This window comes from Eschrichtius robustus, chromosome 13 (genome assembly GCF_028021215.1).
Source record: "Eschrichtius robustus isolate mEscRob2 chromosome 13, mEscRob2.pri, whole genome shotgun sequence".
Lineage (NCBI taxonomy): Eukaryota > Metazoa > Chordata > Mammalia > Artiodactyla > Eschrichtiidae > Eschrichtius > Eschrichtius robustus.
The window spans coordinates 20861734-20888452 of NC_090836.1; positions in this window are offsets into that span (position 1 = coordinate 20861734).

Genomic DNA, 26719 nt, shown 5'->3' on the forward strand with positions numbered 1-26719 from the left:
TCTCTGAATTCAGAAGGTTTTCTTCCCTTAACTTTGGCCATTATAAAGGCAGCGTAAGAGTCACAATTATGTTTAAAAGAAGCAGTAGAGTTTCCCAAGATTATACAGTTGAATTTATTTATCAAAAACATAGGTTGCAAATTCTCATCTCCGTGAACTAGGGATAACTACCCCAGAAAGCTGTTGTTTTGTCTTTAGCCCTTATCTTTGTATTTCATCATTGTCAGTTGGGAATGAAAGAATTCAAATGTCCTTATTTAAAGGCAGCAAACCAAGATGAACTTCCCTGTCTCATCCTTAGGGCAGGGATGACAAGTTAGGTTGACATCAAGATCAGCAGATGAGCATTCAGCCACCTTGCCATTCACTGCTACTGCCCGGACTGCAGCAACAGAACATTTGCTCGGAACAACCTACAGTCTGTCAAATTCCATAGCAGTTTCCAAGGCAATGATATGTTCTTGGTCTTTTCTTTATGTATTGCACAATGCTTTAGAAATCGCACAACAAAGAAGAGGGAAGGCCTTTGAACCCAGTGGGGGAAGATCCCCTGATTACCAGAAAAATGTTACTTTGCAGATGGATTCAAGTTATTCCTACTTCTTCTAGGAGGGCACCAGCTCCTCACCCTCTGGGTGAGTGAGGGTGGTGACACTCAAATCTCTTACCTTACTGCACGTTTCCAGAAAGATTTTATTTAAAATTTCACTGGAAACTGAATGGCCTTGACCGCCCTATGTTTATGGGTGAAGGGAGGAGGAAAAGATTTCACCTAGGAAATAAACATAGGTATCTTTCATTGGATATAACTCCGCATGCTGGTCATGCTGATGGGTTTTCAGCAACCTCACACGCCAGTACAGGGACCACATAGCAAAGGAAAGGATGAAGGCGTTGGGTGAGAGATACTTGGGTTTGAACCCTAATCCTGCTGCTTGTCATCTATCACCCTGGGATATATTATTTAATCTCTGAAAACCTCAGTGTTCCTTTCTGGAAAAAAGGGTAATAATAGTACCTATAGCATAGGATCATTGTTGGGATTAAGTTGGAAATTGCATGTAAAGCAATTAGCACAGTGCATTCTGAGCAACTTTTACAGTTGCTCTAAAAAAATCAACAATTATCATTGTTTTTATACTGTATTATTGTTTCAACAGGAGAATGAATATTCCTGTCTCCAATTTTATCTGTTTTTGTTTTATATAATTTACACTTAGGTTTTTGTATCTGTTTACTTGTATTTTAGCAACTCACTGTGCCCTAGAATATTCTGAAAAAACAAGGAAAGCAATTCTTTTCTTCACCATAAATGGTATTTACAGATGCTTGATATAATTTGGAAAAGCTCTTATCTCCTCACTTACTATGAATATATTGGGTAGGAAGTAGTATGCTCATTTTACAGACCAAAAATATTATGTTAAAGCGGAATCTACCTAAATATATCTAGAAATATGAAGACATTCTTGATGTGAGAATTCTTACCCTAAATACTGATATTCAAATTACCCCAAATCAGAACCTGAATAACAAATCCAGTCACTACTGAATTGTATTGCATTCGATTTAATAAACTTTAAATATAGAACCCTAGAGAAAATATCAGGAAGCTAATGTAACATACTTTCCTTCATCCTTTCTTTTATTTATTCAACAGATATTAATTGAGTTTATTTCATGCCAGGTGCTATGAGACACAGTAGAAGGGACAGAAACTTAAGCAAGGCCCATAAACAAGGGACTAATGGAAGTTCAGTTGGAGGTATGAAAATGTACACTGAACCAAGTAGAAAATGGCAAGCATCCCAAGAGAGGTACAGAATAAGTGCTGTAAGAATTAGTGTGTGGAAATGTTAATACTAATTATGCCTTATGATTGAAGTGATTTTGTATGGGGAAATAACTTTGAATCTGCAACTGTTAGCGATACCAACTACTTTGGAGATCTATGGTTGTGTATAACATCTTTTAAGCAGAAAGAAGTTATCAGAAATCAAGTAGTTCAAAAGAAACTAGCATATTTTTAACATATTCTAAAAAGGAAAGGGACATAAAAGCAATAAAATGCATAAAAAACGGAAGCAGCTTAGTTCTGATCTTTGTGCCTGAGTTCTACTTAGCGTGTCTGTGCAATTGAAACTCAATTTATTTTCTTCAAAAAATTTAACCTTGAGTTTTCATATTAAAGAAAAAAATTAGTGGAAAGTTGACATTTATGTGAATTCTGAATAAAAATGTGAAACAGAGTCAGTAGCACTCTAGTCCGCCATCTGGGATTTTGCACTATTCAGTCAATTCCAGAAATTAGATTAATATGGAAGAACTCGGACAGGGGAATTTCCTTTTGGAGGTAATTACAAGGCTCACCTATTAACAGTGGAAAATCTGCAGCTGCTAATTGTTCTCAAGTCAGATAGGTGACCTCAAATGAAATACAACCCCAGGACGTTTTTTCAAAATGAGAGTTTTATTCCAGTTATCAGTGGCGTCACCACCAATATTATTTGGAAATACCAAAGTGTGAAGAGATTTTCTTATGAGAATACTATAAAACCACAGGTCAAAATATCAATCTACTCTTCCTCAAACCATTTTGAAGTTATGATTTTTGCTTCAACATTTTCACTTACTCCTAATAGCTCTCTTTATCCCCTAAATGGCTTCTTGTGAATCGTGTAAAATTTGAGTTCAGAAAAATTGGTTCTGGTTTAAGATTTGCACACTCAGCACTGTTCTCAGACTGAGGGGATTCAGAACAGCTTCTCTGGACAGCAGATGCTGTGGTTGGATGCTTTTGGACCAGTCAGACTCTAAATGGCTCAGCTGATGGTCTCAAGCCCAGACTGACCTCAGTATCCGCCCCCTCCCCCCATTCTTGTTGCCAGATCTTTGGCATAGAGGGTATTACAACACCTATGGTGGTTTCACAGACATAGGTCCCTTTTAAAATAAATAACATGTGCAGTCTTTGACAGGAAACAAAGGATGCAATTATTTCCTTAGGAAATGTAGAAGTAAACAGTGTGGTGTGCAGGAGAGTATTTTCATTCCTTCTGAAACTTTGGAAATTATAGTCAAACAACTTAGGACGTATGTGTTAATGAAAGATCTTTTGTCTAATTTATGTACATCACTTTCCTACAGATCTATGGAATTTAGGTTACATTTGTGTAATTCCATAAGGGGTTTTTGATTGCTTAAGCGCCACCTGTTCTTTATAAATGCTGTGACTGACATCGTTTTCCTCCATATGGTGATGACATTTTTGATTACTATTTGTCTTCTTACATTTTAATAGTGATTTGAGTTAAAATAATTTAAAGTCTGTTTATGAGTTTTATCTTTATGTATTTTGAGTCCACATAAATTTATAAAGGGGCTTAAACTAGCTACAGAATACAGCTTTATAGGACCAAATAAGTAATTTTTCAGTTGTGAGTTAAAATCAAGAGTAGAATCAATATGGGCATCTCTATAATTGAAAACCAGTGGGTGACAATTCTGTACTGAAAACAAGATGATAAGAATAAAAACGAGCCATTGGTGGGAGAAAGATAAGATTAAAGATGTGATCTCAATTAAATATGAACTATTATTAACATTGTAATAAAACTTCCACTTCTAATTTGTCCTATATTTTCCTCTTTTGGGGTATAATTATGGAGATATATAAAAATAATTTAAGTAAATCATGGTTGAATCAATGTATTATTGCCTGATAATTAAATATTTTCAGATTTGTTAATATCCAAGTATTTTGGTGAGCAGAAATAGTTCAGTTTTTTTGGTATGTCAAGATCTGTTTTTCTATTTGTCTGATATACTATTTTACTCAGTGTGCATTAATTTCAAAGGTAACAAAAAAGGCTAAGGCAAGCCATGTGGCACTGAGACAAACAGTGAAAGAAAAAGTCAATTTCTTTTACCTTCATGTCTGACGGTGATTTTTTAAAAAACTGTTAAAGGCCTACCTGTGCCTATATTAAAAAAAACAAAAACAAACAAACAAACAAAACTCAAGAAAATGTATGACCATTTTCCTCTTTATGATGACTTTTTCTCCTATTTTTTAAAATTATAAAAGTTTCTAATTAACTTTTTGCCATCTATTTGGTGCTGATAGACATGCGAGGCTATTTTCCATCTCTCCTTAATTTTGAGGGAAGCTATTAAATTTTCTTATTTCTTCTGTTTCTTACATAGATTTTTTCAAACTCCAAATTCTCTCCTTGTTCAAGTGCATCTGACAACCTCACATTATCTCTAACCCAATAGCCTACAAATAACTCACAGCCAGTATAACAAAGACAAAACTCTTGTTGTATTCCACTAACTATTTTTAAACCGTATAATTTTTAATAGAAAGAAATGCAAAGAAAAATAGAGTGATCTTATAGGAACTTACTAGAGAAAACATCTTTGGATGACGTGGCAGCCCATATATCATTGATTGATTAAGACATAGACTACCTCACGAAGTTTTCCATTCCATTTTGGGGAAGGTTTCATTCTTGAAGAATTCTTTGTTAGGTGGAATCATAATTGGCCTGTCTGATTTTCACCCACAGGTAGAATGAGATATTTAGGTCTTCCCTTTCTTTCTTATAACAGGTAGATTTTGACAGCAGTTCTCACATGTCCACTAACTATTAAGAAATGCAAAGTAAAATAGAAATTATGAAAGTCTGACTGAACTTCATACATGTTAATGCATTTTACTTTATTTTTTGGACACTCCTGGTTCTTTCTCTATCATATATAATATGATATATGTTAACTTCATATACATTAGAGACAGTGAAGAATAAGAATTTTGTGTTTCCTTAGCTAGTACTACTAGACTAATACTAAATAAATAATTGGTAACTTATGCAAATAAATCTTAAAAATAAATCTAATTAGAGTGTTTTAATTAGATAATCTGTAAATTCTAATCTAGTTTTAAAAAATTCTGATTTTTTTCAGAAGCAAAGAACTTTTAACTTCTTGATATATAATCTTCCAGAGTGGTTATCTGGCAAAAATTTTATTTCATTAACATTTGTCAATTAAAAAGAAAAGAATATATGTACATACATATATGTATGGTTAAATCTGGATAGTGAGTATATTGGTAATATTGTACTTAAGAAAAAAATTTGTGAATGTGTAAGCACTCTCACAATAAAATACTGGGACAAAACAAAACAAAACAAAACATTTGTCAATTAAGTTTGACTTTGCCACATATAAAGTCTAGTTTGAGGTGGTCAGGAAGGAGACGGATGAATGTAATCAAACTGCCTATTATGAAAACAAAGTTCCTGCCACCAATTTAAATTCAATGAGAATCATGGCTCTGTCCAGTATTATGTGCAAACACAACACTTTACATATTAAAGACTAAAATTATTGTTGTATTATAAACATAGAAAATTGTACTTCTATAACTCTTAGGTAAGTAGAAATATCTAACATGGAACTTAGTGGTACAAAAGAAGATACATTCCCATTAAAATTAAGAGCAGATAAAAAGTATACCTGCTATCAACGCTGTCAAATAAACTTATTTTCAAAGTCCTGGATAGTATGGCACGAAACAGAAATAAAGGTAGTAACTATTGGAAAGAAAAAGATTAACTAATCATTATTTGCAAATTATGACTGCCTGCCTAGAAAAAAAAAGCGAGAATGAAACACTGCACTATCCCAAATAACAAAATAATTTCGAAGAATGGTTGGATACAAATGTATGCAAAAGCAATAGCTGTATCATGTATAAGAGGTAATCAGGTAGAAAACACATTTTTAAAAAATCCCTTTAACAATAGCAACAGAATTATAAAATAACTAAATATATGTTTAAAAGGAAATATATGGGATTTAATGAAGAAAATGATGGACTCCTAATAAGGTACATAGGAATTGATTAATGAAGAACTGTGCCATGTTCCTGGAAAAGAAGACTGACTATAACAAACGAACTTTTCATTTAAATATGAATTTATAGATATAATTAAATTATAATAAAAACCAATGAGGTTTCATAGAAATTTACAAAGTTATTATGAAGATCATGTGAACCAATAAACACATACAAATACGTGAGAAATTTTAGAATGGCGGGGGGATCCTGCCTAATATGGAATACTGCAAATTTCAGTTGTTTACATATAGCCGTCACAAATTTTACCCCAATCACACATCACTGATAAAATTAATTATTTCAAATCTTTCTATTAAACAATTTGCATGTATTACTTAAATCACTTAAGAAGAAACTTCATATCAATACTGCAACTGGTAAGTTAGAATTTTTTTGCCTTTAATAGAATGAAATTGTATAAATAAAATTATTTTATATAAAAACTTTTGTAAACTAATTATATTAAAATTGCATAAAAGTTGTTTAGTCAAAAGTTTTATAAAATAAATAAAACACTGTCACTAAATTTTGGCTAGCTATTGAGCTTACCAGAAGCTCTCTTTGTTAAAAAGGATGTTATAGACACCCAGGTACTAGACAGACTTTTTGCTGACATAATTAGAAGGATTAAAGGAGAACCGAAAGGGAAAAATCATTTGCACTGGTTGATTCAACATCTTTTACTTCTGAGTGTAAAATAACCTCAAGTATCCTCACAAGTATGTGTTTTACATTTTGGGAAACATTGACTCACCAGACAATAAAACAAATTGCAAAGATTTTAAAAAATAAAAGTGTGTCAAAGATATATACACAAATCACTGGAACAGTGCCTGGCATATAGGAAGCCTCCAATAGATATTTATTGACTTAATTCATGAATTCAACCAAATATATAGTCAAGAGCACTGGCTGTTCCAATTTTTTGGTATATTTAAAACAAATTTGACTCTTCAATAAATGGTTCTCAGAAAATGGTTAACAATTTAGGGACAATATCCCAGTTTTTTCTTTGGAAAAATCATCCCTTAAACAAATCCAAATGTCTGCTGGGTTTCTAGGGTCATACATAGAGTACAACCTTGAGAATGGACCCAAAACTGAGGAAAGCAAAACTGAGAGATTCTTCTGAGCACTTAAATTCAGCTATGCCCAAAATGATTCTCCTGGGTTTCACAATTATTTAAGTCAACAATTCCCTCCCCACTTCCCCACACACACACAAGTATGAAAGGCTTTGCAGACCAGGATGAAGAAATAAGATTTAATGGAAAGGTAAATAGGGAAACAGTGAATGTCTTCCAGATGAACACCCTATGTTCTAGGCACTACTTGCCTGCACTAAAATCTAATGCCTAGGTGCCTCCAGCTTCTAAAGCTCCCCCCCAACCCCGAGATTTCTCTACCTATTTTTTCCCCCTCTTCATCCTTCAGCAAACACCTGTTTATCCTTCAACACTTAGTTCAAATGTTGCCTATTATTATGAACTCTTCCTTTACAGCAGCAGATTAAGTCATTTTCTCCTTTCTGCTTCCATCGCACTTTGTGTAAAACTCACTCATAATTTTCCCTGTTTTCACCGAAATTACTTGTTAACACGTTTCATCTCTAAGTGTTGAATTTGTATTTGAATTGCCAGCATCTAGTATAATGCTTGACACAAAGTAGGTGATTAATACATGTTTGAAAAATGAAGGAGTGAATGAATGAATGAATGAATCAATGAAGCACTAATAATAGTAAAAAAAAAAAATATATATATATATATATATATCTACTGATCTATCTGCTAGGGACTTTATTGCTCAAGTGTTCCAATTTTTTTGTGGTCAAAATGACATATGTTTTGTACATCTGGGAAAGCGACATGATCTTTTGATTGATTTCACATGAATTTCGTGGCCCATTTTTCAGGTAAATTCTTGAGGAGGCAAATATGAAAGCAAAGCCCGATGCATTTGCTTCTGAATGTGGATGGCAGATCCCATTGTCTCCTTTGGTCTTTCCTGCATACTCTAGGAGCAAATGAGTATGGAGTTCTGTTCACGCTTCAATCTTCCTAATAGTAACAAGTCTTTCCGCCAACACAACTGTTTCCTTTCTTTTTAACAATGGCATATGGTTCATATGTTTACAGCAAATCTCTACAAAATACTTTTTGTTTTTATAGAAAGATAGGCTGGGTTATGAACTCTTAATCTGCACCTCACTTCCTACACACAAAAACAGAATCCTTGGGGCAGCACAAGCTGTGGACATCTTTACAATGAAAGCATGGCAAAGGCGAATGGAAATTTATTTCAATGAGTTTACTGTAAGCACACTGTGTTTTTTTTGTTTTTTTTTTTTTAATTGGTAGGTTTTAAAATTGGTATTGGTAGGTTTTAAATGCCTAATTATCTTCGTATAAATGGCACCCTATCATCCTGGTAGTGTTGTATTCCTGCCCTGTGCTGTTTATTATTTTGCATTACAATTATCATGCAAAGCAGAGAAGGTGACTTTAAGCAGCTCATTTAAAGAGCTTTTTTTTCTTAAGTGTAAAATCTTTGGGAGGCTATTTACATAGATGTTTATCACTGGGTGTTAAAAATCAGTCCAATTATAAGTACACAAAAGTTTTTATTGCAGGTTTAATTTTGAAATGTAAATGGCCGTTATAAAGTGCCTGTTGAAATTTCCATTTGTGCTTGTATTTTCGTCCATGGATTAGCAAGCCATCTTGTATTGAAATTAATTACAGAAATATACAAAACATTCAAAGGTCACAGAACCTGTATGGCAAAATTGCCTAAAGGTATGCGGTACAATCCCCTCTTTGGAGCTGGATATTGGAGATGCTGTAAGAAAGTGCTCATTCGCCACCCAAACCACTAGCAGTGCTGTGCCAATGACAGGATCCCACTTTATGTTGCATTCTGTTGCCATGGCTATGATGGCCCTAATACTGTATGCTCACAGCAAGGTTGCAATTACTATTTGGATTTAGAAGAGAAACATAATGATCTCATATTGAAGAAACACTTGGTTAATATTATTTTGGATCTAGGCGTCCTTTCAAGTTGCTAACAAGCAGCCCTGTTGGTCAGAAAAAAACAAAACCACTCAACCATTTTGTACCTGCATCCTCAGTTTCTTTCCAACAAAGTTCACTGGGATTGAGAGGCTGAGGTTGTTTCTGGTGTGTCTACATGTCACACTCCTTGCATACTTTTAAATTGATAGCAGGCTTTCATATGATTTCCTACACAGTGAGCAGTGATGAAGGTGCACTGCTTTAATAATCAAAATGAAATGTATACTAGGTACCCCTAAAAATGCAGCCAAGGTATGAGTTGTAAGAGGTTTAAAGTTTGATCTATGCACAGTCAACCTCATGAAATATAGTTGTGGGATCACCAGTCAATGAAAACGGCTTATCATTTTTTCAGGAGGGAGATTAGTTTCTCCACTCAGTAATCATCTACTGTGGTCATTTTACTTATAAAATGTTCCGTTTCATATTATTCGCTTGAAAGTGATGAGAGGTGAGGGAAAATGCTTCGACATGATAATAAATAAGGAAAGGAGTTGAGAAAGGTAGGGTGGATGCCCCACCTTCTCAGACTATAAGCTATAGCTAGTCAGAGCCAAGACCCCAGGGTTCCAGTCATGGAGCTCGGAGAGAAGGTCATGAGATAAAGCTCAAGTTAGGGAGAAAGGCACTACATGAATGGAAGGAAGTTTCTCTGACAGCAGCTCAAACAGTAGAAGAGGCAGAATTGTCAAGGAGATCAGCTTTGTTTTGTTACAAAAAGGGTTTTTAAAGACAGATTTCAACTATAATTTAAAAAAATACAGATTTACCTAAGAGATGGATTGGCAATTGCAAATACATAAAGACAATATACCTCGTTTTGCCTGCTAGAGCCATAAACATCTCTAAAACTTTCAGCTTCATAGTCTTATAATGGATTAAATTTGATCCTCTAATCTATTTGATTATTTTCATGGAATCATACTATTGGAACTCAGGGCTATGATTCGGATTTCTCTTGCAAATAAGTTTTGGTAAACCACAGAATGCTCATGATTTCCCTGGCCTCGGTATTGTATGAGTTCTGATGATGAGCTCAAGAGAGAGGTGACGAGCTGTCCTACAGGGAAATAATCAGAAGGAGATATGCTGGGGGCCAGGCCAACTTGGAAGGGCCAGTATCAATAAGGCCTTATGTAAAACAACCAAGCGGAAAGAGTTGAAAGAGATAAAAGTGATGAGCTGAAAGCAAGAGCCTGGAGGTGGAGCGAAGGAAGAAACTTAAGAGAAACCAAAGAGATCAAATTTCAAAGAAGAAGTGGAGCTGTAAATAAAAGCTAGAATTAGTATTGTGGCATAAAAAGGAGAAGGAAAACGATCATATTAATAATAATAATAGCTACTATTTATTGAGTTATTTTGTACCGACCACATACAACTTTCCACACATCATCTCATTTAACTGCCTCCCCCCAGTTGTGAGCAAGATGTACTCATCCATCATCAGCTCTCTTCAGTTTTTTACAGCAGTTATTTCAGAGAATCTCCACTCTCTCTCCCCAAACTTCCAACATCAACCTAACCACTGAATCTCAACCGATGACCTCACCTCCAACTCCAAAAGGAAAATAGCCAAAAGGTAAATCCCTTAACTGTATGTTACCAAACCTAGAAATTTAGCCATTTCCACAGCCATCCTTTCTGTTTCCCTCCAGTTACAAGGGAAGAGTTGTTCCTAATGTCTAATGTTAATCCCTCCATCCATTCCCTCTTGTCCCTTTAAGAAAATCCTTCCATCTGCTTTCTCTAGACCTTCTACCTCTCTCTTTCTATACTCTCCTTAAAATTAGCAGTAAAACCAAAGAAAATTTCCTTGAGCCTGTATCTCCTTCCAGCTATTCTCCTCTCTTTTCTTTCAAAGATAATATTCCTGAAAGAACTATCTGTATTTATTCTCTTTACTTTTTTCTTTTACTCATCAATCTACCACAATCTGCTTTTTCCTACCATGGTCATTGACACTGCTTGCTCCAACAGAAATCTCCTAAGTTATGAAGTCTAACAGAAATATTTTGGTCCCTAACCTATGTAATCTTTTAACACTAGTTTTTGAAACGATCTATTTCCTGTGCTCTGTGATACCACACTCCCCTGGTATATCTGTTCTCTGATACTTCTTAGTTTCTTTCACAGTTCTTTTTCCTACCAGACCCTTAAGGATTGATGTTTGTCTTGGTTCCGTCCTTGATCATGTTCTCCCCATACAATCCCTGTGTTATCAACCACTCATAGGGCTTCAGTGATCATGTCTATGCTGACTCCCAAATTAGTACTTCCATATTAAATCTCCTTCTTGATCTTCAAATCAAAGCCACCACTCTCTCTCATCTGAATGTCTAAAACAACTTCCTTACTTCTACCTTAACTCCCAGGCTTGACCCCACCATCTTGCTGTACCCAGAGCGGTTATTTTAAAATGCAAATCTTACCTTGTTACCCACCAACTCTTTCAATGGCTTTCCACTGTCCTTAGGATAAATTCAAACATTTTGACGTGTCTTACAAATCCTTCATGATCATGTTCCTATAAAATGTTCCAATCTTATTTCTTTCCACTTTCCCCCTTTTGTTCAATATGGTGGCTTACTTGAATATACTGGGGCTCCAGAAAAAATTTCTCGAATGCATTAATCGATGTTGTATAAAGTATAATCGTTGCTTAAAGAGAAAGTATCTCACTTCAAAACTCATGCTTTAGTGTTTTAAATATGAGCTAGGACTTTTTTATGTTTCAAGAAAAAAATTTAAAAGTACCTAATCTGGACTGAACATATGGGAGGGGGTGGTTTTTGAAGTAGACTTTCTGGTTGTTATTTGAAGTAGACTTTCTGGTCTCTTTCTTTGAGTTCAGGTCCTGACACAAGAAAATGTTGGGATATAAACTCCAACCCCTTGGAAGAACACCTCTGAGGGAGATGGACAATGAGCTTGGAGACAAGGAAGAGCCTATAGGGCACAGGGCCCATGATTCATTTTAGAGCAGAGTGGAGATATTATTAGATGACATGGTGATAAAAGCAAGATCATTTGCTTTTCCCACTTGCTCACTGGAACTACGCCTGATGCCAGAGCAATGCTATAGACAAATCTTTAAAAGACCTGTTCTTTCTTATTTTATTTTATTTATTTATTTTAACATCTTTATTGGAGTATAATTGCTCTACAATGTTGTGCCAGCTTCTGCCGTACAACAAAGTGAATCAGCCATACTTATACATATGTCCCCATATCCCCTCCCTCCTGTGTCTCCCCCCACCCTCCCCATCCCACCCCTCTAGCTGGTCACAAAGCACCGAGCTGATCTCCCTCTGCCATGCAGCTGCTTCCTACTAGCTATCCACTTCACAGTTGGTAGTGTACACATGTTCATGCCACTCTCTCACCTTGTCCCAGCCTACCCTTCCCCCTCCCTTTGTCCTCAAGTCCATTCTCTATGTCTGCATCTTTTTTCCTGTCCTGCCCCTAAGTTCTTCAGAACTGTTGTTGTTGTTTTTGTTTTAGATTCCATATATATGTGTTAACATACGTTATTTGTTTTGAGAAAGACCTGTTCTTTTGAAGAACTTCAGATTGGCTCTAGTGGACTCAGTTGGGTCTTGTGACCGACTGAGAGTAGCGAGCAAATATGACTTCTGCAGGATCTGTCTCAAGCTGCCACTAGGAACCACCACTAGACAACTCCAGAGATCCAGCCTGGGAGTGGCACATCAGGCTGAGAGAGACCATCTTGCCAAGCAATATTCTTTTTTTCCCTGAGGCAGCTCTCCATTTCTCTTGGGAGAATAAAGAGTAAATCTTTACTGTTGACTTAGCATCTGGTGAGAAGGGTAGACATTTTATGTGTTTTATTATCATCCTCATTGATGAGGGAGAATAACATGAACCTGAGGAATTACAAGTTGAGTGAAAATTTAAGATAATAAAAGGCTTACATTAACTCAGCTCTCAGAATATAATTTGGCAGGGTGTAAACTGAGAAGAAAAGTCTGCACTGGGAAACTGATTTACTTTTGATTTATACAGCAGCTTCATCATGGCTTACACACAATAGGTGCAACGAAATTACATACTAATTGGGTTGCAGTTATGGAAAACAACATACAAATCTCAGTAGCTTAAATCAACAAATAAGTTATTTCTCATGTATGCTACATGTCCAACATAAGTTGGCAGGGATGCTCAGGGTTGCAGCCAATGAACAGCTAAAACTTGAAAAGTGGGTTCTGGAAGGTCTTACACCAACAATTAAACACACTGGTACAGAAGTAACACATGTTGATTCTGTTCACCACTTATTGGCCAGAAGTAGCCACAGGTCCCCTCACCATCCAAACAGAAACAAGACCAAGAAGTGAAATCCTCTCTCCAGCATTTATTGTTTGTAGATTTTGTGGAGAAAAGGGAACTCTCTTGCACTGTTGGTGGGAATGTAAATTGATACAGCCACTATGCAGAACAGTATGGAGGTTCTTAAAAGACTAAAAATAGAACTACCATAGGACCCAGCAATCCCACTACTGGGCATATACCCTGAGAAAACCATAATTCAAAAAGAGTCATGTACCACAATGTTCATTGCAGCTCTATTTACAATAGCCAGGACATGGAAGCAACCTAAGTGTCCATCGACAGATGAATGGATAAAGAAGATGTGGCCCATATATACAATGGAATATTACTCGGCCATAAAAAGAAATGAAATTGAGTTATTTGTAGTGAGGTGGATGGAACTAGAGTCTGTCATACAGAGTGAAGTAAGTCAGAAAGAGAAAAACAAATACCATATGCTAACACATATATATGGAATCTAAAAAACAGAAAAGAAAAAAGGTTAAGAAGAACCTAGGGTCAGGACAGGAATAAAGACACAGATGTAGAGAATGGACTTGAGGACACGGGGAGGGGCAAGGGTAAGACGGGACGAGGTGAGAGAGTGGCGTGGACTTATATATACTACCAAATGTAAAATAGATAGCTAGTGGGAAGCAGCCGCATAGCACAGGGAGATCAGCTCCATGCTTTGTGACAACCTAGAGGGGTGGGATAGGGAGGGTGGGAGGGAGACGCAAGAGGGAGGAGATATGGGGATGTATGTATATGTATAGCTGATTCACTTTGTTATAAAGCAGAAACTAATACACCATTGTAAAGCAATTATACTCCAATAAAGATGTTAAAAAACAAAAAACAAAAACAAACGAACAAAAAGAAGTGAAATCCTACTATGTGCCCTGAAGACAGAGCATCCAAAAGAATTGGGAGACAGAACGAATGAAGGCCATGATAAACATGTGTTGAATGACAGATGAGTTTTGCACTGTGAACATTTATCTTATGGCTTATGGCCCATATATGCTTGAGGCTCCAAAATAGTATTTTTCAATCTCGAGAAATTTTAAACTCTCAAGAATATACGTAATCCCAGTTTGAGAAACTAAAAGTTAAACACTGTCATGTTGGGCGGTCACTCAAAGCAACTTTAAGTGTAAGTGCAATTATGGGCACTGAAATGGCTTGGTAAATTTCCAAAATAAACAAACTTTAATATTTTTAAAATTTTTCATCAAAATGAGAACACAAAATGTAAAATTCTTATACAAATGAGAAGACTTCTGAGTAAATTCCCAAGAACTCCCATTTGTTTAGAGTCTGGTTTGAGAAATAGCTCTCTAGTTAAAGAAAAAATCTGACATTTATTGAATGCTTGCTATGTGCCATGGTTCTTAAATATTCCGCATGAAATAATTCTTTAAATCTGCATGACAGCTATATTATAGAGGTATTTGTTACTCATATTTTCCTTGTGGGTGAACTGAGGCACAGTGTGTTTAAGTCACATAGCTACGTACTGTGGTTCAAACCCAGGAAATCTGGGTGCAGGGCATTCGTTGTTCTTAACCTTTGCCCTATACTGCCTCTTTAAGAATCTCAGGAATGCTTTTTGAATTTCGTAATAGACGTGCTTACTAAAATATTCCTGTAAAACCATAAGCCATTCCAAATATATAGACAGATTAGAGACTTTCTTACATTTGTTCATTTATTTACTCAACAGATATGTTTCCTAATTTGTGCACTAGTGATCTTGATAAAGAAAACGGTAAGACGCTGTTCTCACAAAACTTTTCATCACATGGAAAGTGAGATATATACACAATTATCTAAAAAACAAAATAGAGAGCTATTATAATATACATGCAATTATTTCAGTTATTTGTTTGTTTCTGGTTTATTATGAATCCCCCTCCCCCAGAGTATAAGGTTCATGTAAAGAGCCACTTTTTCTATCTATCTTGCCTATGATTGTTTTCTCCTTGCCTAAAAGCCTAGGAAATTGGAGGTAATCCTCCATAAATATTTGTGGGAATGAGAGAATGAATGGATGATCGGAAACTTCACTGCTAGCTAGATGCCCAGCACAGAACTAGGTGCTTTATGTGGTTTTTCTCATTTAATTTTCAAAACAAATCTACAAGTAAGAAACTGAGATTTAAAGTTCCATCAGTTGGAAATAGCCAAGCCAGAATTTGAACCCAAGTCTTTTATGATTTTGCATTCAGTACCCGCTCTGACTCGAAAACACTGCCTCTCAGTGTGGGCCAGAAGAATATGGATATAATTCTATGGGAAATTATTTTCTTCCAAGCACGTGCATGATAATGAACAAATCACACATAAAAAGAAACATTTCCGATGACTCCTACCATTTTTGTCTAAAGCAAGGACAAGAGGATATATTGCAAAGCCAGATGACTAGATATTTATCAGTCAGAAATGTCTCAAAAAATACAGCTTGATTAGTGGATTGCAGTATGTTCAGTAATTAATTAAGAGTTTGATTTGTAAAAACAAAGCATGATGGCTCCTACACACACCATGTGTCCCTTGAGCAAATGAAGATAGAGCTCAATGCTGAGGCTCCCAGTTCAGCTAAGCAGTCACAGATGTGACTCAAATTAGAAGGATGAACTCTGAATAACAATAACACCATCCAAATTAGCAAGTAGTATCTAAAATTTCTCCCAGAAAAGCTGGAGCCTGTGTCTAGGGTCCAAGTTTATGAGCATTATAGCCTGCTCAAACTGATTTGGGGACCTGTTTGGGCCCGTGCCACATCTCAAGAGACCTCTCGGAGAAATGAGGGAAGTGCTCCCACAAGTTGTTCAGTGGAACAGCACCTTGAGAGAGCTCTAAGGGCGAATCTATAGTTCATCTGGGAAAACCTGCCTATTCCCACTCCAGGCAAATGTGTGTGTGTGTGTGTGGTGTGTGTGTGTGTGAGATTGCGTGCACGCATGCGCAATCAACAGACGTGCAAAAGCATTTGTGGAAGCAGAGAGGTAAGCCCTCTGTTGAAAGTGGTTGCCTCTGTAGAAAGCAGAGTTTGCATTCGTAGAGCAGACGTTGTCTTGCTTTGTTTTGTTTTAAGCTTTGTTATAAGCCTATACAACTTTTTAAAGTATAAATGTTTATTTTTACAAAATGATCACCATAGAGGAGGATACGAAACAAAACTCAGACAAATCTTAACAAGAATTCAAAGATTATGGCTCTGCAACCAAAGGTGCGTTGTCCTTTAGGGAATATTTATGCAATAAATACAATTAGAATTAAAATGTATTTAAGAGACAAGATATTCTTTCTCACCAAGACACGTAGAGCATACATTTTAGACAGTCACAAAAAACAAATACCTTGCATAGGTAGTCATTTCTTTTTCATCGTAAAAAAAATTTCATTCATATTATTTTACCCTCTACTGTGATAGAACACAATAAAGAGAGAGAGTCTACATCCCCTCATCTCCTTCCCATGTTACCTATTAAATGTTACTCAATTCCATCTGGATAAATGCTTTGTGTCATATATGCTTTTTAAATTAATTTTATTGAAGTATATTTGATTTACAATGTTGTGTTAATTTCTGCTGTACGGCAAAGTGACTCATACATATATGTATATTCTTTTTCATATTCTTTTCCATTATGCTTTATCACAGGATATTGAATGTAGTTCCCTGTGTTATACAGTAGGACCTTGTTTTCTATCCATTCTATATGTAATAGTTTGCATCTGCTAACCCCAAACTCCCAGTCCATCCCTCCTCCTTGGTTGCCTTGGCAACCACAAGTCTGTTCTCTATGTCTGTGAGTCTGTTTCTGTTTCATAGATATGTTCATTTGTGTCATATTTCAGATTCCATGTATAAGTGATATCATATGGTATTTATCTTTCTCTTTCTGACTTACTTCACTTAGTATGATGATCTCTAGGTCTGTGTCATATATTCTGCTTCCTTAATTCACAATTCAACTTCTCTGTACCTGGCCGTGCATTCATTCTTCACCCCGCACCTCTCCCCATCCCTCCTCAGCTATACTCTCGTTCTGCTTCTGCAACATGCTGTTCTTTTCCCTCACTGCCTGTTTACTCCTTAGTGCAACCATTCTCTCTAAGTCGATGGAAGAAGAACAATACTTGCTTTTGACTGCTACCTCCTCTGTTTTGGTAGGCTACCCAACCTTTTTCCTTCATCATCCTGACTTTTTAATATTAAAATGGCATGGTTGGCCTGTCATTTCAAATTGTATCATGAAGACTGCCTTCATTTCGTTCCTTTTGTATTGTGTTTTTAAACAATCACGGGGCCTCAGCTGACTTTTAGAAATTTATTGCATCTACATTTTTGATAGACACATGAGTTCAAAATATTCAGTTGGCCATTTTGTAAAGAAAAGGAAGTTTATGGGCTTCTGGAATTTGTAAATAACATTTATTCCCAACCACTCCTTTGAAATTTTCAGCTTATGAAACAGTTTTGAAAATTGAAGACAAAAGTCCATCAGAGAGTTGCATTCCATTCTCTGAAGTTAAAAAAAATTCCACAATCTCAGTGGTAAGAAAAATGCTTATTCAAGAGTCTTCTGTAATTTCCTGCTGCAAAAGGGAGAGATACACCTCTCAGGACATTTAGCCCTCGTATTTCTTTTTTTAAAAAAAAATCTTCTTTGAGGCTGAGTTTATTATTATTATTATTTTAATATTTATTTATTTTTTTGGCTGTGTCGGGTCTTAGTTGCAGCACACTGGATCTTCGTTGCAGCACGCAGGATCTATCGTTGTGGTGCACGGGCTTCTCTCTAGTTGTGGCACGCAGGCTCAGTAGTTACGGTGTGCGGGCTTAGTTGCCCTGTGCCATGTGGGATCTTAGTTCCCCGACCAGGGATCGAACCCATGCCCCCTGCATTGGAAGGCAGATTCTTAACCACTGGACCACCAGGAAAGTCCCCACAAGTGTCCTAGCCCTTGTATTTCTGATTCAGTCTTGTTGACTTATGCCTAGAGTTCACAAGTTAAAGTGTATGACCAATAATCAGTTTGATAATCTGGAGGTATTCTCTTAAGGCAAATGATATCAACACCAAGTTACCTGGAGGAAGCAGTCTTTCTTTGCTTTATAACAAAGATCTCAGTATTAACCAAGACCTTGCTCTCTAGACCTCGTCTCACTTTAAGTGGAAGCTGACAGGCTCAGTAATCTCCAAAACATCTTTCTTGGGTTGACTTTTAATTGACAAGCCTTGATGTGATTGTACATGTTTTCGGTTCTAACTTATTTTTAATGATAGAGATGAGCTGATAGCATATGTATGTGGTCTCCATTAGGCCAAGGAAATTAAGAGAGAAGCTTATCCTCAGTCCTTAGTCATTTAAAAATTAGTTTCCTTATTTTCCTGCCCCAGAAGAATTCTGCATTGTTTTAATGAATTCATGCACAGTGTGAGGGCACACAGCACTGAAGAGACCTCAAGCAGTTTCACATTACAGACACTGACATAACTTGCTAGCAGTCTTCAAAGGCTTCTGTACTTTATTGCTTCATCGTTTCTTGAGAAAATTATTTTTAGGCTTTTGCCCCCCCCCCTTCTTTTCTAAACAACAACCAAAAAAAAAAAAAGAGAGAGAGAAAAGAAAGAAAGGAAGAAAAAGAGGGCAAGCAGGGGACATGATCTGAACTACATCTGTTTAGAAAGAGTTACATAACTTATAACCGATGTAGATTCCTGAAAAATAGATTTACCTCATTTGTAATTGAGACAATTGAATTATCAATGACTCTAATATTTTTTAGCAGTAGATACATTTTTAAAAAATGAAATCTTACATAGAAACCCAATAGATAAAAGGGAGTCTACTCTAGCTGAAATATAAGTAGGGAACTCCCAGGAATCTGCCTTGTCACGCTACCTTTTGGCCATCTCTGGGACACCTCTATGAGCCTCTTAGACACTACATCTCCAAGTCTAACACTCAAGGCTGCTACTCAATTTAATTTGACAAAAATGTAACTGAGTGTCTACAGTATAACTGGAGATACAAAGATAAATGCAGTATAGTTCCTGCCTCAGAAGCTCCACACAATTCTATGGTTTGAACACAGTAGCTGATTATATGCCTATCGAATTATTTAAGCCCCAAAACAACCCAAGGGTCTCTCAGACAGTAACATGGACCTCAGTGCCTGGTGCTGGTTACTACTCAATTAATGCTCTCTGAGCAAATTTACTGAGTGAACGAGAGAATTTCGGTTAAATAAAAGAGTTGAATGATTAAATAAAATAAATGATACTATGTCAAGAGTAAATGAAAATACAGTTCTAGGGAAATATTATGTTCAATACAATAGCTTAAAATAAATGTTATCCTTATGAACCCTTAAATCAAGTTTCTATATGGTAAAAAAAATAATGAATGTGCTTCCTTGTCAGTTCCCCTATAATAAGCAGTGATCATATACTTCAAAAGAAATCCTATCTTTTACTTAACTATGGAATAGTACTCCATGAGAGGAAATACTTGATTCCAACTGATGATTAGCATATGCCTTGAAAAATAAAGAAAAAGACTCTTAATGATTCTTAAATGTTAACTGATTTTAATATCTTACTTGGGCCTCTTAGGGCCTCTCAACCTCAGCTAATATCCTGTAATATGAAATTCTCTAATATTGACAAAGCAAATAAGCAAATGTCCTGCACATTTTAAGGTGAGGGCTTAAGTATTTCTTTACTCTTTGCTTTCCATGTATTAGACACTTACATTGCTTTCTTTCTACTAGAAGTTTTACAGGGCAATCGGTCCCAGCACCTGTGACTTGCATTGTGGACCGAAGACCAGTGTGAAGGTCAAAGTCACAGGAGAACCTGCCAGAAAGTATGGGAGAACAATGAATGGCATGTTAGTGAAATTTTAAAAAAATCACTATTTTACATTCACTAGTCGCTGCCTCATCCAGATAACCATATCTCTATGTCCCTTTGCCAAGTACATGCATAATTTTTGTTCTTTTAGGCTAAAAGGCCCGCTTTTATAGACTTTTTCCATTTTGCTCACTTATTTTGGAAAGTAAAAATACTAATGATTAAATGAAACCATATAGAAACTCACATTTACAGAAATAACAGCTTTTATAAATGGTTCTTTTAATACAACCAACTATCCTTTGGGTATATAATAGTTACTTATTACAAAGAGCATTACAATTGACCACCAGAGAGAGAGAAAATACATTATTACAGCTCTAGCCAATAAACTGGGCTAGAGCTAGCCCAAATATTAGGTGTAATCATCGGGATAAGATAAATCAAGTTAGAATCCATTTAAAGCATAAAATTTTAAAACAAAAAGAAAATAAGACAGTTACAGAGAGATAGACAAGATGAAAAGGCAGAGGGCTATGTACTAGATGAAGGAACAAGAAAAAACCCCAGAAAAACAACTAAATGAAGTGGAGATAGGCAACCTTCCAGAAAAAGAATTCAGAATAATGATAGTGAAGATGATCCAGGACCTCAGAATAAGAATGGAGGCAAAGATTGAGAAGATGCAAGAAATGATTAACAAAGACCTAGAAGAATTAAAGAACAAACAAACAGAGATGACCAATACAATAACTGACATGAAAACTACACTAGAAGGAATCAATAGCAGAATAACTGAGGCAGAAGAACGGATAAGTGACCTGGAAGACAGAATGGTGGAATTCACTGCTGCGGAACAGACTAAAGAAAAAAGAATGAAAAGAAATGAAGACAGCCTAAGAGACCTCTGGGACAACATTAAACGCAACAACATTTGCATTATAGGGGTCCCAGAAGGTGAAGAGAGAGAGAAAGGACCAGAGAAAATATTTGAAGAGATTATAGTCGAAAACTTCCCTAACATGGGAAAGGCAATAGCCACCCAAGTCCAGGAAGTGCAGAGAGTCCCATACAGGATAAACCTAAGGAGAAACACGCCGAGACACATAGTAATCAAAGTGGCAAAAATTAAAGACAAAGAAAAATTATTGAAAGCAGCAAGGGAAAAACGACAAATAACATACAAGGGAACTCCCATAAGGTTAACAGCTGATTTCTCAGCAGAAACTCTGCAAGCCAGAAGGGAGTGGCATGATATACTTAAAGTGATGAAAGGGAAGAACCTACAACCAAGATTACTCTACCCGGCAAGGATCTCATTTAGATTTGATGGAGAAATCAAAAGCTTTACAGACAAGCAAAAGCTACGAGAATTCAGCACCACCAAACCAGCTCTACAACAAATGCTAAAGGAACTTCTCTAAGTGGGAAACACAAGAGAAGAAAAGGACCTACAAAAACAAACCCAAAACAATTCAGAAAATGGTCATAGGAACATACATATCGATAATTACCTTAAACGTGAATGGATTAAATGCCCCAACCAAAAGACATAGACTGGCTGAATGGATACAAAAACAAGACCCATATATATGCTGTCTACAAGAGACCCACTTTAGACCTAGGGACACATACAGACTGAAAGTGAGGGGATGGAAAAAGATATTCCATGCAAATGGAAATCCAAAGAAAGCTCGAGTAGCTATACTCATATCAGATAAAATAGACTTTAAAATAAAGAATGTTACAAGAGACAAGGAAGGACACTACATAATGATCCAGGGATCAATCCAAGAAGAAGATATAACAATTATAAATATATATGCACCCAACATAGGAGCACCTCAATACATAAGGCAACTGCTAACAGCTATAAAAGAGGAAATTGACAGTAACACAATCATAGTGGGGGACTTTAACACCTCACTTACACCAATGGAAAGATCATCCAAAATGAAAATAAATAAGGAAACAGAAGCTTTAAATGACACAATAGACCAGATAGATTTAATTGATATATATAGGACATTCCATCCAAAAACAGCAGATTACACGTTCTTCTCAAGTGTGCATGGAACATTCTCCAGGATAGATCACATCTTGGGTCACAAATCAAGCCTCAGTAAATTTAAGAAAATTGAAATCATATCAAGCATCTTTTCTGACCACAACGCTATGAGATTAGAAATGAATTACAGGGAAAAAAACGTAAAAAAGACAAACACATGGAGGCTAAACAATACGTTACTAAATAACCAAGAGATCACTGAAGAAATCAAAGAGGAAATCAAAAAATACCTAGAGACAAATGACAATGAAAACACGACGACCCAAAACCTATGGGATGCAGCAAAAGCGGTTCTAAGAGGGAAGTTTATAGCTATACAAGCCTACCTCAAGAAACAAGAAAAATCTCAAGTAAACAATCTAACCTTAAACCTAAAGAAACTAGAGAAAGAAGAACAAACAAAACCCAAAGTTAGCAGAAGGAAAGAAATCATAAAGATCAGAGCAGAAATAAATGAAATAGAAACAAAGAAAACAATAGCAAAGATCAATAAAACTAAAAGTTGGTTCTTTGAGAAGATAAACAAAATTGATAAGCCATTAGCCAGACTCATCAAGAAAAAGAGGGAGAGGACTCAAATCAATAAAATCAGAAATGAAAAAGGAGAAGTTACAACAGACACCGCAGAAATACAAAGCATCCTAAGAGACTACTACAAGCAACTTTATGACAATAAAATGGACAACCTGGAAGAAATGGACACATTTTTAGAAAGGTATAACCTTCCAAGACTGAACCAGGAAGACACAGAAAATATGCACAGACCAATCACAAGTAATGAAATTGAAACTGTGATTAAAAATCTTCCAACAAACAAAAGTCCAGGACTAGATGGCTTCACAGGTGAATTCTATCAAACATTTAGAGAAGAGCTAACACCCATCCTTCTCAAACTCTTCCAAAAAATTGCAGAGGAAGGAACACTCCCAAACTCATTCTATGAGGCCACCATCACCCTGATACCCAAACCAGACAAAGACACTACAAAAAAAGAAAATTACAGACCAATATCACCGATGAATATAGATGCAAAAATCCTCAACAAAATACTAGCAAACAGAATCCAACAACACATTAAAAGGATCATACACCACGATCAAGTGGGATTTATCCCAGGGATGCAAGGATTCTTCAATATACGCAAATTAATCAATGTGATACACCATATTAACAAATTGAAGAAGAAAAACCATATGATCATCTCAATAGATGCAGAAAAAGCTTTTGACAAAATTCAACACCCATTTATGATAAAAACTCTCCAGAAAGTGGGCATAGAGGGAACTTACCTCAACATAATAAAGGCCATATATGACAAACCCACAGCAAACATCATTCTCAATGGTGAAAAACTGAAACCACTTCCTCTAAGATCAGGAACGAGACAAGGATGTCCACTCTCACCACTATTATTCAACATAGTTCTGGAAGTCCTAGCCACGGCAATCAGAGAAGAAAAAGAAATAAAAGGAATACAAATTGGAAAAGAAGAAGTAAAACTGTCACTGTTTATGGATGACATGATACTATACATAGAGAATCCTAAAACTGCCACCAGAAAACTGCTAGAGCTAATGAATGAATATGGTAAAGTTGCAGGATACAAAATGAATGCACAGAAATCTCTTGCATTCCTATACACTAATGATGAAAAATCTGAAAGAGAAATTATGGAAACACTCCCATTTACCATTGCAACAAAAAGAATAAAATACCTAGGAATAAACCTACCTAGGGAGACAAAAGACCTGTATGCAGAAAACTATAAGACACTGATGAAAGAAATTAAAGATGATACCAACAGATGGAGAGATATACCATGTTCTTGGATTGGAAGAATCAACATTGTGAAAATGAGTATACTACCCAAAGCAATCTACAGATTCAATGCAATCCCTATCAAATTACCAATGGCATTTTTTACGGAGCTAGAACGAATCATCTTAAAATTTGTATGGAGACACAAAAGACTCCGAATAGCCAAAGCAGTCTTGAGGGAAAAAATGGAGCTGGAGGAATCAGACTCCCTGACTTCAGACTATACTACAAAGCTACAGTAATCAAGACAATACGGTACTGGCACAAAAACAGAAACGTAGATCAATGGAACAAGATAGAAAGCCCAGAGATTAACCCACGCACCTATGGTCAACTAATCTATGACAAAGGAGGCAAAGATATACAATGGAGAAAAGACAGTCTCTTCAATAAGTGGTGCTGGGAAAACTGGACAGCTACATGTAAAAGAATGAAATTAGAATACTCCCTAACACCATACACAAAAATAAACTCAAAATGGATTAGGGACCTAAATATAAGACTGGACACTGTAAAACTCTTAGAGGAAAACATAGGAAGAACACTCTTTGACATAAATCACAGCAAGATCTTTTTTGATCCACCTCCTAGAGTAATGGAAATAAAAACAAAAATAAACAAATTGGACCTAATGAAACTTCAAAGCTTTTGCACAGCAAAGGAAACCATAAACAAGACGAAAAGACAACCCTCAGAATGGGAGAAAATATTTGCAAACGAATCAACGGACAAAGGATTAATCTCCAAAATATATAAACAGCTCATTCAGCTCAATATTAAAGAAACAAACACCCCAATCCAAAAATGGGCAGAAGACCTAAATAGACATTTCTCCAAAGAAGACATACAGATGGCCACGAAGCACATGAAAAGATGCTCAACATCACTAATCATTAGAGAAATGCAAATCAAAACTACTATGAGGTATCACCTCACTCCTGTTAGAATGGGCATTATCAGAAAATCTACAAACAACAAATGCTGGAGAGGGTGTGGAGAAAAGGGAACCCTCTTGCACTGTTGGTGGGAATGTAAATTGATACAGCCACTATGGAGAACAATATGGAGGTTCCTTAAAAAACTAAAAATAGAATTACCATATGACCCAGCAATCCCACTACTGGGCATATACCCAGAGAAAACCATAATTCAAAAAGACACATGCACCCGAATGTTCATTGCAGCACTATTTACAATAGCCAGGTCATGGAAGCAACCTAAATGCCCATCAACAGACGAATGGATAAAGAAGTTGTGGTACATATATACAATGGAATATTACTCAGCCATAAAAAGGAACGAAATTGAGTCATTTGTTGAGACGTGGATGGATCTAGAGACAGTCATACAGAGTGAAGTAAGTCAGAAAGAGAAAAACAAATATCGTATATTAATGCATGTACGTGGAACCTAGAAAAATGGTACAGATGAGCCAGTTTGCAGGGCAGAAGTTGAGACACAGATGTAGAGAATGGACATATGGACACCAAGGGGGGAAAACTGCGGTGGGGTGGGGATGGTGGTGTGCTGAATTGGGCGATTGGGATTGACATGTATACACTGATGTGTATAAAATTGATGCCTAATAAGAACCTGCAGTATAAACAAACAAACAAACAAAACAACTAATACTAAACTTTCATTGGGTTATTTGTATGGAAATATGTTAATATAAATGTTTCAGACATTACATGAAATTTCTAAAAATCTTATATTTGTATTTGTATGGAAATATGTATGGAAATATGTTAATATAAATGTTTCAGACATTACATGAAATTTCTAAAAATCTTAAAAAAAAAAAGAAAGAAAGAAAATAAGTATAGGATGCTATGTCCACTTGATCGAATATACTGAAGTCATTTAAAATGTGCTTCAGAAAAAGCATTTGGAGAAATAAGGGATATTTCCACAAAGCCATTTTGATGTAGCTATGGTAAAACAACAAATTTAAAATAATTCATTTTTTAAAACCTCCAAGTTATGTTTAAAGCTAATGCTAATGACCCTGTTTATCCTTAACCTGATTAAAAGAGGTTTGGGGTTTCCACTTCAATTATTTGACTCTTACAGGTATATAAATAACGTTTATATCCAGGAAAAAAAAAAAAAAAGTGTAGCAGTCTTCTAGAGCTAGGTTCTAAAAATATTATCACATCTGTCTTCCAATAGAGTATTAAGAGAGCTATTTAAAATTTAATTGAGGATTTTCTGTAATTGAGACTGAGAAACATATCATGTCCAGATCTATTACTTAGTATGTATCCAAAAAAGAAAAATGCCAGAAAGAGAAAACTTAAAAAATACAGAGTTGTCTGTTCTCTATAGTTTTTAAAGAGAGAGGAGAATAAAAGTGATTATTACACAGATCTATGTATTAACTGAAAGCAGAGTGATATAATCTTCATAACTTTATGAGATAAATCAGAGTATTTAAGATGCGGACCATTCAAAATACTTATAACAATGCAGAAGAACATTTAAAATGCTTGAGAATACCTCACACCGTAAAAAAAAGTAACTCAAGATGAATCAAAGACCAAAATGTAACAGCTAAAAGTATAAAATTCTTAGAAGAAAACATAGACATAAATCTTTCTTACCTTGGATTAGGCAACGGTTTCTTAAACATGACACAATACACCAG